The sequence below is a fragment of the Acartia tonsa genome, chromosome 5 (assembly GCF_053477335.1).
Source record: "Acartia tonsa isolate MP-2025a chromosome 5, ASM5347733v1, whole genome shotgun sequence".
NCBI lineage: Eukaryota > Metazoa > Arthropoda > Copepoda > Calanoida > Acartiidae > Acartia > Acartia tonsa.
This window is the reverse complement of record NC_137264.1, coordinates 2,969,709-2,984,241: the sequence shown is the minus strand read 5'-3', so window position 1 is coordinate 2,984,241 and position 14,533 is coordinate 2,969,709. Positions and strand designations below refer to the sequence as shown.

Sequence of the window (14,533 nt, the reverse complement as noted above, 5' to 3'; positions counted from 1 at the left end):
CAGGCTAGACTTGCAATTTATAATTATAGCAAGTCTACTCTACAAGTATCATGTGTCAGATTGTTTGTCTGTCATAGATAAAAGACATGAATAGATGTTTTAGTAGGTTGGTATGTATAACTCTTTATTTAATTTTTATTAAATTTTGCTTTTATCTTATTTTTTTTTGTTTGTCAATATATGTAATTTATTACTTTTAGTTACGTTGCCATCCTTGTTTTAATGTGGTATTCGGCAGCTCTGGACCATGCAGAAACCAAGACATTATAGTGATGCTACGCACCTAGTTAAATCCTGTTATTCTACAATTATGAAGCCACCTGAAAAGATGTCAGATAACGGTACTGATTTTATCCCTCAGTTGTCCTGCAAATGGAGGGAGGGGTGTTAACCCTCCCTCTCCCATCTTAAGCACCGGAACCTTCCCCTTCAACCACCAAGTTATCAGCACCACCTCAACCCTGAGGATAAGGGATCTAAACCTGCCCCCACACAGACTGTTGTTGTCACAAGTAATCATCAAACCTTCCCTCTTTAGTACCCAGACCTACCACTCAACCCCTCTATGCTTATCTACCTATTGTGCTGCTCCATGGGCTATCCTGCCTGCCCCAGACAGGGATAGCCATCTACCTAACCATTGCAATTATCTATGTTTTACTGTATGATTTATCTTTAACCATCTTTATTCCTAATCCATATGTATTTATATTATGGTTAACTGTATTCTTAATCTCCCCCACCCTTTCCAGGGATGGGGAATCATGATTGCCCAAACTGACTATTGTATATGTATTATAATGCTTTTATGTTATGATCATTTATTCCTATCCATGTAGTTATTGTTTGTTGTATATAACTTCAGTATCTTACAACCCTTCAATAAAGTGACAACTGAAATAGATGTTGATCATTATCTAGTGAAAGCTAGAGAAGCGTAGCTTCTCTATAGTAAGGTGTCCACGTCTGTCACACTGCCGTAGTCTTTATTCGAACTCTGGTGTCTGCCATTTACCCTAGGCGGATACCACAATTTTGGTGACAGCTGTGTGAGATTACGGCGAACCACAAGTGTAGAGCAGACGCGCATCTGAGGCGAAGGTACTCCCAGCAGTGAATCTGGCAAAACTGACGCAAGCAACCTGAATTACCCACCCTGGATAGCAAAGTTTAACTCTGCATCCGGCAGTTGTGGAAGCAAGACAGCGAAATTTGATGAATAACCGCGAGCAGCGCTGATATCTAACGGAGAATTGAGCGCCAAAAGGGCTGAAACAGGCCTGCGGACCGGCTGAAACAAGCCAAAGAAGTGTAAACGGCTGAAAATAGGCCAATTTTACTGCAAGAAATAGCAGGATCCGAACCAGTGGCGCTAGTAGGACGGGACATTCCCTGCCGCCATCAGCTGGATTTGGATAAGCGGCGCTAGCAGGACGGGACATTCCCTGCCGCCGATAGGCTGAAACATGCCACATAGCTGCAAGCTGCGAGCCAACATACGAGTGTAGTGCCCCAGAACAGAGAAAAACTACGTCAACTCTAAGTGTCCTGAGAGGCTACAACGCAGCCACCCATCTAGAAAAAAACAGATATTATATTACAGTGCAAGGATTACCACCCTGGTGTTATGGCCAAACAATAGATTTATGAGCAAAGCTTGGCAAACAAATTGTTGTGTTGTGATAAATCTAAGAATAGAACAGGCTTGGATTATTGGGTATTGTGATAACAACTAAAAATAGGACAGAGTTGGTAAACAAATTTGTTATGCAATTGTGATAAGGACAATAATAAAAGCTAGATGCAATATAAACAAGGACCCTGATACACAATCAAAATATCTCAAGCCCACAGCACAATAACAATACACCCCTTATTCCAAGGGAAGGGGAGAAGCCCCTCTCCATTGAAGGCAAATACAATCAGGGTGATATAATAGATAAACCTAGGATTAAGAAGAAAAGGCAATATTACACCAGCCCACAGTTACCCCCCTCTCTCACAGGGGGAACGGACGGAGTTACCCCCGTCCCCTTACGCGCTTCCCCCTTCCTACCCACACTAGATTAAGTCCGTCTGTAGTGTGGGGCTAGCGATCGGACACACAGAGCGCCATTCACGGGTAGCGCAACAGAGTGCGGAAAATATCATAAATCCAACGGACGAAGCTGACCAATGAGAGAGCGAGTTGAGGGGTGAGAGCGCGTTTTCCCCGTGTGCGCGGATTTGACGGTGCGGACGCGCGTTGCAAGGACAGGAGATTTCACGCACACACACACACACACACACCCACACAGGAGAGGGGTCATTCTATAGCATACATCAGAGATATTTTTTTAGGAGAAAAACTTGCAAGCTCCTCCCTCCCTGTCTACAGTGTGATAAGGAAAACTAAACCAGTTCCTTAAACCCGCTCAGACCCTCAACATCTTCCTAGCCTGCCAACCCTACTTCAAAGCTGAATGGTTAGTGAAACAAATATATGTATATATAAATTAGTGAAACAAATATATGTATATATAAATACCCAAGTGATAAATGAGGTTGTTTTTTTTGTATCGTGGGTACAAGTAAGTGAATACTAACCTCACCAAACAACACTGGAAACTGATATGGTAACTGAACAAAAGTACGCCCACCCTGTGGACATAGCCTGACTTGCTGCCCCACACTGGGCAGTGGTGGTGTGTACCTGGACCATCGACCTTCATAGTTGTGAACTATATACAGAGGAAGCGTGATTTTTTTTGAAGCAAGGAGGAAAAGCTAGCTAGCTCTGGGGATATTCCTATACACGTATATATATATATATGGGCGTGTAGCCATGTCTATATATAGGTAACCTACCTATCCATATATCCACTAGCGGATACGCTCCTAGAGACATCTGTGATACCTAACATATTCCCTGTTACCTTTAAGCTAAGATCCGCTGGTTACCACAGAAATCAAGAGCTATACTGGAAAGGAGAACAACTCAGGCTCAACAGTTAAACAAGACGCTGGCACCAACAAACCAACCCCCTACTACTTATCATGGGGGCGCGCCAGCCACAGAAACTCTTGAGCCAGGAGGACCGAGCCTACGGCTACATGGACTACCACCCTAATTACACAGCTATAGTATTTATACTAGGGGTGAGCCGGCTCGAACCTCCTTGCGGTGCGGCTACTCTACTCTGCTCCTATATCTACAAGATACTGCTTCTGTTATTACTTTGGCCTACTGGGTTGAGTACAGTGAACATCAAACACATGCCAGGTCACAGACCCCTGGTCCCTGAGATGCCCTTGTCTGGAAGGGCGACTGAATGTCCGCTGCACAGCTCCTGTTCAGTTGGTGCTCAACGTACGAGAAATAGCAATACTGGACTGGGGGTTGCTGAACCTGTAGGTGTCCCCCTGGGGGTGTTGAATGATGCAACTGAGCCTAATGAGAAGGTGACAAGCTTCAGAGACTTAGTGGCCAGCCCCAAGATGGACACTACTCCCAGAACTGATATTTCAAAGGGGCCCAGCCCTAGGGCCAGTACCACCTGTTTCTGGGGTGGAAAGGTCCTCCCTGGCACTGGCCTCACCAATCTGGAGGATGGGGAGCTGTCCCAGGGGAATAGGCTCTTCACCCAGCTGCCTGACGCGTACCTGGGGGTGGGGGAGCCGCCACCCAAGCCTCCCTGGGAGCCCCCAGGCATGGAACGACTGGGGACCGGCCTAAGGATGGGGACTGGTGACCTGCTGCAGTGGAAGACTTTACCCAGCACGGAGGGAGCAGGGTTGACCAGCAGCAGTGAGGCTGTTCCCCCACACTCCAAGACCAGATGCCGCTACTCTGTTGAACCACTGCACATGTCCCAGCCAAGTTCCCCCATGCTGCTGAAGATGGAGGCCCACCAGGATGCAGAGCTCCAACTAGGAAAGTCAATAAGAAGGCCACCCCTTGCCAAGACCAGAACCACCGCAGGGGCTCCCCACCAGCAGCTGACGGAGCCTGGCAGGGACGCAATACTAGCTGGTAACTCTGGCCCAACTCAGGTGGCTACCAACAGTCTGCTGACCGTCCGGAATACAGTTCAGGCTACCATCAGTATGGCATCTTCTGGGCTTTACTGGTCCACCTGTGGGTACCTGTCCACACACTGGCCACAGGTACCCCCCAGAGATCATAGCCCCCTTTCCGACTGGCACCATCAACAGCCTTTGCTACCAACCACCTGGCATACCCAGAGGCAGGATCCCTCATGTGGAGAAGCACCTGCAGAAGCTAAGGCCGAGGCTGGCCTCGCCACCCAGGGGAGGAGAGCCGCTGTTGGATGGAAGGAACCTGTGTGTATGGGGAGGAGGCTGAATGTAACCAAGGAGCCACCACAAGCAGCCCAGCACCGCCTGACCCCTAGTAGGGGAGACCCTGTTTGTCAGCTGGTGCCCCAACTGGAGGAGGAGAGACCTGGCAGGTCGATACACCCTGGGGAAGCCGGCCTGATGGGACCCAGCTGGACGAAGGGGCGCTGCCGCTTCAACGGCCACACAGCCGCCAAGTGTAGAACCGGTTGGGACCGGGCAATGAAGAAACACCAGGCCGCCCAACAACCTGCAGGCAACCAGTCTGCCACCCAGGTCCACCTGGAGGGAGATGCCCAGCCGTCACCCCAACTAGCTGCCGCCGCTGGGGCCGCGGCTACCCAGGAGTCTGTGTCTCAGATTGGGACCATGGTGGCCAGGATCAACGTGCTGGGAGGAGCGGCTGAACCCAACCGGGTTGGCCTGGACCTCAGCCGCAACCACAGGGGACCGGTGTCCGTAACCCCTGTCACCCCCAGCAAGAGCCGAGGGGCGCTACCCAGCGCCACCGGGACGGTGTACGGGGAGGCCCTGGCGGCCGCCGAGTGGGAGAGGCAAGAGGCGCTAGCCAGCGAGTCTGAGTCGATGTATGGGACGCCAACCGGCGTCGCCACCTGGAAGGAACGAGAGGTGCTTCCCTGCACCACCAAGCTGATGTCTGGGGCGACAACCGTCGCCGCCACCTGTGAAGACTGGGGGGTGCTATCCAGCGCCCCACGCTGGTGCCTGGGGCGACAACCGTCGCCGCCACCGAGAGACCTGGACCCCTGTGAAGACTGGGGGGTGCTATCCAGCGCCCCCACACTGGTGCCTGGGGCGACAACCGTCGCCGCCACCGAGATACCTGGACCCCGGAATGAACCCGCAGCCCCAGAGGAAGGGGTGACACCCGTCACCCCCAGCCAGCCAGAGCCCCCAGCCAGCCGGGAGAGTCCAGCTGTCCCTCACCCTCAACTGCATCCAGCTGTCTACCTCCCTCAACCAAGCCAGGGTAATTGTATTGCACTGGTGTACCAGGACGTTTGGGCTGGGCCAAACTTGCCTGCGCCCCCTGCATCTGCCCCAGGAGCCAGGGTATCAGCCATTACCAGCCAAACTGAAGAAGCTTTGACCGCTGCCTGGGGAGTAACACAACTAGATGCGCCAAATGCCGAGCCTAACCATAGAAGTAGAGGATCCCCAACAATTATGTCTACCCAAGATGGAGACAATGTGCCTGGACCCCTTCAGGCTAGGGGAGGAAATCCGGAGCCTTGTGCCTCCAGTCCACTAGCAGTAGTGTCCGTGGATGGGCCTGTCTCCCAGCCAACTAGAGCGGAGCCACCCTTGCAGATCCAAGACAGCCTCCGGCATCAAGGGTGGACTGTTACCTTTCCCTACCCCGCAGGTCGGATTGCCATGCACCACCCTGCCAATGTCCAGAATGAGCCTGAAGGAGGCAACGCTCCTACAGTATGGCAACCACCACCTGCCCGCATTGACAGAGACCCTGGAAGCCAAGTGAACCTGACCAGCCCCGAGGGCGAAGAAACTGCGCCTGCATCCAGTAGCCAGCCTGCCAGCAGCAAGGTGACCGACACGATGGAGACCACCAGCCCAGTGGAGAAACCTGCAGAGGTGTCTACCAGGCGGCTGTTGGTCCAAGCCCCCTCAGGTGCTGTGCCACCCCTGGAGGTTGCCAGGGTGGCCTCAGAGGTACACATCCAACGGCCAGAAGATCCAACAGGACCAGCTACTCCAGCAGATATAGCCGATTCCGTTAGACCTGGGGAGGGCTGGAGTCCACCACCGTCCAGCAACTGGTATCCTGGCGGACCCATTCCACAAGGACAACAAACTGAAGGCCGCAACCACTGTCGGAAGTCTGGCGGTGCAGACAACCCCTCCAGCCTTCCGAGGGGAGAGTTGTGGTATTCGGCAGCTCTGGACCATGCAGAAACCAAGACATTATAGTGATGCTACGCACCTAGTTAAATCCTGTTATTCTACAATTATGAAGCCACCTGAAAAGATGTCAGATAACGGTACTGATTTTATCCCTCAGTTGTCCTGCAAATGGAGGGAGGGGTGTTAACCCTCCCTCTCCCATCTTAAGCACCGGAACCTTCCCCTTCAACCACCAAGTTATCAGCACCACCTCAACCCTGAGGATAAGGGATCTAAACCTGCCCCCACACAGACTGTTGTTGTCACAAGTAATCATCAAACCTTCCCTCTTTAGTACCCAGACCTACCACTCAACCCCTCTATGCTTATCTACCTATTGTGCTGCTCCATGGGCTATCCTGCCTGCCCCAGACAGGGATAGCCATCTACCTAACCATTGCAATTATCTATGTTTTACTGTATGATTTATCTTTAACCATCTTTATTCCTAATCCATATGTATTTATATTATGGTTAACTGTATTCTTAATCTCCCCCACCCTTTCCAGGGATGGGGAATCATGATTGCCCAAACTGACTATTGTATATGTATTATAATGCTTTTATGTTATGATCATTTATTCCTATCCATGTAGTTATTGTTTGTTGTATATAACTTCAGTATCTTACAACCCTTCAATAAAGTGACAACTGAAATAGATGTTGATCATTATCTAGTGAAAGCTAGAGAAGCGTAGCTTCTCTATAGTAAGGTGTCCACGTCTGTCACACTGCCGTAGTCTTTATTCGAACTCTGGTGTCTGCCATTTACCCTAGGCGGATACCACATTAATATGCTTTAAATAATAATACAATGTGCTTTAAATTAAACCTTAGAAAGTTATAATCCTTTTAATTAAAACCAGCATATAATAAACATTAGGTTTAAAATCTAATATGAATTAAGATTCAAACACTAAATCCATAAGTAACCTTAACAAATACCTCATTTTTCCATAAAATTACAAAAATTAATACAGAAAAATTGGAAGGATTGGCATAAAAAGTGAGTTCATAAATAAGATATCATTTAGTTATGAGAATCTTAATGAGAAATTAGAGACGTATATCTTTAACAGAAGCAAAGAAATTAACATTCACTTAAAACAGACAAACGTGCAAAGTGAGTTATAGAGAAGTTATCCATTAACTAAGGGAATCTTCAAATGATTTTTGAGACATCTATTTACAACAGCAGCCTAGGAAATTAATTTCTCCGATAGTATTATCATCTCTACTACAGCAAAATGAATAGACTGACTGACAAAGTGGGACACAAAGAATATCAAAATAAGATAGGAGATAAAAGAGATAGAGACGAAACACAGGAAGATATCAAAATTAAGAGAGAAAAAATTATTAAAAGGGAGAACAAAACAAAATCTAATTTGGGTGAATATTCATTCAAAAAAAAAAGCTTTAACCTGATTAGGGAAAATTTACACAAAAAGTATACGACCAAGTAATCTTCTACATAAACTAAGAAATAACTATTTTGGGTCAATACGACGGATAGTTGACTATAGTTAAGGAGTAGCTATGCTTACAAAAAGGAAAGAGAGGGAGAGAAAAAGCATAGTAAAGAGTTTGAAAAAATCCACCAATCTCTGAAAATAAAACATGGTTTTCGTGCACGAAGTAGTGCGTCTGTCTTGGTTCATATAGATCACCCCCTCCCTCCCCCTCCTTAACCTCACCCCAAACTGGCCATTTCCCCCAAATTTTGGCTCTTTTTCTCAGCCATTGAGCGCGTGCGTTCACTCACACACACACACACAGACCACGCTCTCAAGATTTCCCGCGCAATTTCTTGTGTTTCCTCAATTCCAAGCATTTTTAAGTCCATACCATCTTGGCTTCATTCTTAGAGTAACTTTTTATAGAGGGGCACAATTTTAGGTTTATGGAATAATTCTAGAAATTAATGCCATTTAGATCTAAATAAATTGACTTTCGAAAAAATTTGCAAATTTAATTATTTGAATCAACAAACGTTATTTGAAATGAAATGCTTAGTGGTGTTGGCCAAGATTTAAGGGCCTAATTTTTCTTTTCATTACTTAAACAGAGCTTCTTTGTAAATTAAAACCTAATTGATCAGGTGGTTACCGACACATCTTTAAGTCTTTTGGTCCATTAAATTCTTATTGATCCTGGGATAGTTTTAGGCTATTATATCTTTATTTCTATGTCTTAGGATGGTTTTAGGTTATTTTATTGCCACTAGCTGGGCGCAACGATAAGTCTAGGGGCATTCTTTGCTTTATGTTGCTAAAAAAAGTTAAAATTTAAAATATTTAAGTTTTGTAATTTGTTATTGTAAAACAATGTTAAAAAGTGGCAGCTGTTTGCACAATATAACTTTTTTTTATGCCATTACTTTTTTTTTGTAAATTTCTGGTGGTTTGTGGTTGGCTCAATATACCTTAGGGCCTACTATAACAAACAAGAATGATATAATAAGTGTAGGGTAGCTTATTTCATTTATTACTTAAGGAAATTTTAAAAATGTAAAAGTTTAATAAACTTAGTAACCACTGGGTCGATTTGGTTCTCCTTGAGAAGTTTTATTTTTTGACAACTCTCCCAAGAAAAACAGTTCCTGAATAAGATATATATTTCATTTTAAATTTAAACCATGGAGACAGGGGACATTGGCCATTAAATTATACTGGTGTCAACAGTTTTATTAGATGTTTTCTGCATTCTTTAGTTAGCCTAAAAACATATAAGAGTTTTATTAAATATTGATTAAGTAGCACAAACCAGCAAAATTTAAATCAACGGATGCTAAAATTTTGTTTTTATTAATTGTGGGTAATATCAATTTGCCTATCCTTTAATATTCATGATAATCAATAATTAATGGAGATGAGAAGACCTTCCACCTATAATTGGCATACCCTAGAAGCAACAGTCGAAGCAACTAATTGTACGCATAGTTTGAAATATAACAAAATTTACAATTGTATGACTAAGAATTTTTCTTTTAGTTCCCATAAAAACAGGGATCATAAGGGATAAGACAATGGGCGATAAATTGTTTTACATATCAAATGATAATAAACAGAATTAGCCCTCGTTTTGTTAAAATCATTGGGAAGCGCTGGAAAGTGTCATGTGTGACGTCATCTCTTTTCAGGGGTTTCCTTTCCCACTTTTCCTCTCATCCCTTCTTTTTAGACGTATTTTTATGACGTCACTTTCCAGCGCTTCATCATTGGTTGAAAATTTAAGTTACTACTAAAGGGTGAGCAAAAAAATGCGTACAAAAATTCAAATTGCGCGGCTTGTGTTAATGTTAGAAAAAAGGTACCCATACCGTTAGAACCGATAAGCAGTATATTTTAGGAAATATAAAAACGATTCCTGTGCTACACATAGTTTAGGAGCTACGTGTTAAAATGTCCCAACTGACTTAAAACTTGACTCTAATATTTAGTTATATACTCGCAAGTCAAGTTTTAAGTCGGTTGGGACATTTTAACACGTAGCTCCCTAACTATACAGAGCAGAGGAATCGACTTCTTAGCGGTTCTAACGGTATGCATATCATTTTTCTACTATTAACACAAGCCGCGCAATGTGAGTTTTTAAAAAAAAAATTTTTGCTCACCCTTTACTTTCAACCAACCAATCAAGATTGATAAAAATAGCAAAAAAAATTTTCCCAGACGAATAAGAAATAGTAAAGTTAAATCTTTGGGTACCAGTATCTTTTACAGTGCAATGTCACTACCCAACCTCCCTGCATAGGAAAAGGTGCGTCTATAATATGTTTGATAATTGTGAAGTAAGATTGACAAAGGTTTTTATTGAGGCTTGGGGCACCTGGCACCCAACAACTACCTAAAATTCACACTACTTCCCAAAACTATGCGTCAGAAATGGACAAAAATACATTTACGAGGTATAAGCTTAATTTAGATAAACAACCCTTTGATTTCACGACCATCGTAATTTGTCTGACTTCCTAATATAAATTTATTCTGTAACAATATTGAGCCGTCTATCTTTAATAGTATCTAAAATAAACAAAATAAAGTAAACTATAAAGTAGATGCCCATTGGACAGCAAATTTTTCACAAAAATTTCAGCATTCTATCTATAATACAAAGTAGCTTGATGTCTGTCCGTCTGAAGCTTTAGATCTCATTAACCGCTAAACTGATTGTCTCAGATAAAGTATTTGTAGAATTAAAATGTTTCTTATGATCATGCTATACAAACCAACTGACCAAGTAAATTGTATAGTGGATATACAATTGCTTCCAATATGAGTTGATTATTTAGAGATATCGCTAATGAGTATTAGAAACATTAAAAATGTTTGTCCTGTTATAAACCAGTGTATGTGTACATATATTAGTGTATAGACTTCAAGACCATTTACAAATTTGAATCATATGTACTATAATATTATATAACTTAAATTTTTAGTAGCTAAGCTACTCTTAAACTAATGTACTTCCGTTTGTCTTTTCGTCTGTCCGTAATTGTATTACACCATTAATGGAAGAAACAATTTATCTATTTTTTAAAATTGGGCTATTCTAATTTTATAGAATTATTTCTATTCTATTGTTATTTTGATATTGACTGTTGATACTTGCTTTTTTTAAATCTTCCATTCGTCTGCTAAAAAACTTTGTGGACTTTTATTAATCTTGATAGGGCTGTCAAACTATGAATGTCCAAACCTTTTCACCAATTTCAAAAAAGGTGTTAATTTTGATAATCATAATTTGGGATGTACATCAAGTACATCTTATCCCTTGATCCCTTCATTTATTATAAAATATAATCTTGTTACTGCTCCGCTACATACGGAGATGATTACCCTTGTTATATACTACTATTCACATAAAATAAAATTTTGTAAAAATCTTTTCTATTCTTAAACATTATATTGTGCGTCTCTAATTCCTTTTATTTGTTCGTATTTATTCGATCAATCAATTTGAATTGTAAAGTAAAGAAAAAGGGAAGTGTTTAGAATCGTCCTAACGATTTTAAACATTGTATGAAGATTCCTGTAACAATGAGGTATAACCTTTAAAGTTCTTAGCCCAGTTCACAAAAGCTAAAAGGTTGACCGAGAGAAATAAAAGGTCAACCTTTTATGAGGTCAACCTTTTTTCAGTCGTACTTTTTAAAATATACTTAGTAAAAAAAATCTTCAATGTTCCTTTTTCCCTGAGGAAATCAGCTGGAGGTTAACACTTTTAAAAATCTAGGCTGACGTTCTTATGATCCCAAGAAAATTATTTCAATAATATTTGATTTTCTGGCAAATTTAAAAATTAAATTTACAATCTTAAAGTACTTGTAATATAGTTAATTATTGAAATGAAAATAAAATATTTGTGTTGTTATATCTATTAAAACTTTTTTGTAATGTTGAAGAAACATCTCTCAATATTTAACCTAAGCTAACAGCTGATCATTAAAAAAGTCCAACCAAAAACAAAATGGCCAGACAATAACAATTAAATTTTCGTTATCTTTACAAAAATAAAACATTGTTGCAATACGTATGTTGTACAAATGCATTATCATATTGAGTTTTTTGTGATTTTTTTCAAATATTATTATGTAAACGTATGTAAAAGTTAATTAAATTAAAGCGAGGCGGGCGGAGAAGACGTTGTTTCGGAATGAAAAGGTTACGCACTTTTAAGTGTGTGTGTGTCTGTGTGTATTAGAGACCAATAATTCCAATTACAACCAACTATTAACGTTAAAGATATATATGGTGTAATGAATAAGGCATAATATTTTATATTTGGGTGTTATATCCCTGTTTTGTTTCGTCGATATTCTTAATAGTTTGGATCCTTTCAGATTTTACTAAAGAGGAGATGCAAATTTTTTGAGTGACGGCGGATTGATTTTTTACGATGTTCTACTAAAAAAAATAAGGTATTACATTATTTTTCATTTGAACTACAATAGAACCCACATGTTAAAAAGAGAGGGGTAGGTTTCTGGTAAAATCCGTAAAGGTTATGTGTTATAAGTTAAAAATAGTAGCAGAACGTTAAAAATTTATGTTAACTTTTTAAAAAAAATTTTTGTCTAAAGTTCTTTTCAATAAGAAATACACATATTTAGTGAATATTATCGTTCTACTACTATTTTTAAGCCTTAAAACACACACCTTTACGGATTCTACCAGAAACCTACCCCTCTCTTATTTACAAAACTTAAATCGGATGCAATTAAGAAGTAAAAAGGCTTTTTGTTGTTGGATTAATGGTATCTGTTAAAATTAGTTCAGTTCAACGATTACAAAAGTTTTAGTTATACAGCAGTAGGAACCATTTTTAACGTCTTTAGTTATGACGTGGTGTTAAGCTGAGATTCGACCCTATCACCTCCCTGGCGACCTGCGGATGCGTAACGTTTTTAGCCATGTCGTGGATATATAAACTGGATTTTAGTACAGTGATATATTTATGAAGAGGGATTCATGATTTTATTAGGTAGTTACTTCGCCTTTAGCCTCACGGTTAGGCGAGAATAATAGTCAAAACTAACACAAGATAACTATAAAGCTTCCCTGTAAAGTAAATTTAATAGGATTGGTATTTTGTGACATCTTCAGCTTCGGACAAAAAAAATCTTTATAAAATAGGACTATTTGCTTCAACTCTATGTTAAGCAGCTTCCATGAAAAGTGAAACTAATTGGGAGTAACAATTAGATTAAACCTTACCTGGAAATATCAGAATCTTTCAGTACACGCAGACAGACAGACATCCTGTTACTGTTATAAAGATTATTCATAGTGTTGTTTATGATTTTTTAAAATTTAGGTTAATAGAAAGCAGACTGAATTGAAGCATGCCTATACAACATCAGCTTTTACCAACGAATAAAACAACAAAGAATTTCTCTGCACACTACATCCTATGTATATCAAGGTAAATATACACAGCTCAAGGACTTCGCCTTTTTTCATTTTAAGGTCGTAAATATTACAGTCTCTTCCCAGTTTTAGTTATTTAAGTCAGAAAGAGGTTATAGTTAAGATCTGCAAAATATCTACGTACAGAAATTGAAATAAAAACTATCAAAAAGGGATATTCCACGAATAAGAGAAAAATCGTTTTTTAAAAGCGAAGCTTTTCTATAATTAGGGTCGGTCCGTCCGTCACGGATAGCTTTTTTCATTAATTTAGGCATGTTAGAATTGTCCTATCGAATTCAAATTTTGCATGGTGATTCCTTTAGTAGTTAGGTACGATTTAGAAAGCGTAGCAACTCTATAATCATTACCAAAATGTCCGTATGTCCATTTTAAACATGTTGATTTTTTTGATTTTTTTAGCAAAAAAATTTATGTGAACTAATCATCTGATTGATCTGATTTTTGGTATATTGATTCCTGGGACAACAAAGTATAATGTAATAAGCGAAGCAAATCTATAATCAAGTCCTAAAGATGTAAGTATGTCCATAAACATTGTTCTGAATCGAGCAGTTTTTTCAACAAATTTACTTACATTTTTGCTTTGACCCCTATACATTTATATTATAATTATTCAGTTCTGACACTATACAAGCGTTAATGTCCGTTTGTCCTACCGTTTTAGCGCTTCGCTTTTATGGATGTTGTCATCCTTGTTTTATTAAAGGCTATTTGGAAAAGCCATTAAGTATAAAAATGTTTGTTTTTAATTATTGTAGAAATGCCCCCTCTTTTCTTAAAGTGTAGCTTTCATAAGCATGGCTGTTAGATTTTTAAAAAAGTAGTAGCCATATGTGTTATGTATGTTAATAACCAAATGATAAAATATTCCCTAATAGAACAACAGACTAAATGGGCAGTACCTTTGCTAATTAAATAAATGGTTAGAATCTACTCTTGAATTAAGTATTTTTTTTTTCAGGAAACAGTGATGTTGTATTTATAGCTGCATGCAAGAAATAACATTCAAAGATCGATAGCTTGTAATATTAATAAAATTTTGTGAGTGATTTCAAAATTATAGATTATTGTAACAAAATAAAATAAGATATTTCATATATTGTTTTAGTTCAATGATATAATGTGTGAAGCTACTCTTTAATTCGAATGTACTTTTTAACATACATAGAATTATATCAGGGATCTAAAGGGATAAGATAAAAGGTTGATAAATTGTACATCCCCAATAGTAAAATTACCCCTCCCTTAGATTAAACATAGTTGTTGAAACGTTTAAACACCAAACGTAATAAACCAATCAATCAAACTTCAGTAAAAGTCCACAAAGTTGTTAA

At 40.4% G+C, this 14,533-nt stretch overlaps 1 long non-coding RNA gene across 1 annotated transcript; it reads left to right on the top strand.

Moving 5' to 3' along the window:
• Window positions 1-11,932: 11,932 nt before the first annotated feature.
• LOC145320217 (uncharacterized) lies at window positions 11,933-14,294 on the top strand. Its single transcript, XR_013880122.1, has 3 exons — window positions 11,933-12,187; window positions 13,084-13,191; window positions 14,161-14,294. It is a non-coding gene; the product is annotated as an uncharacterized LOC145320217 (long non-coding RNA).
• Window positions 14,295-14,533: the final 239 nt, after the last annotated feature.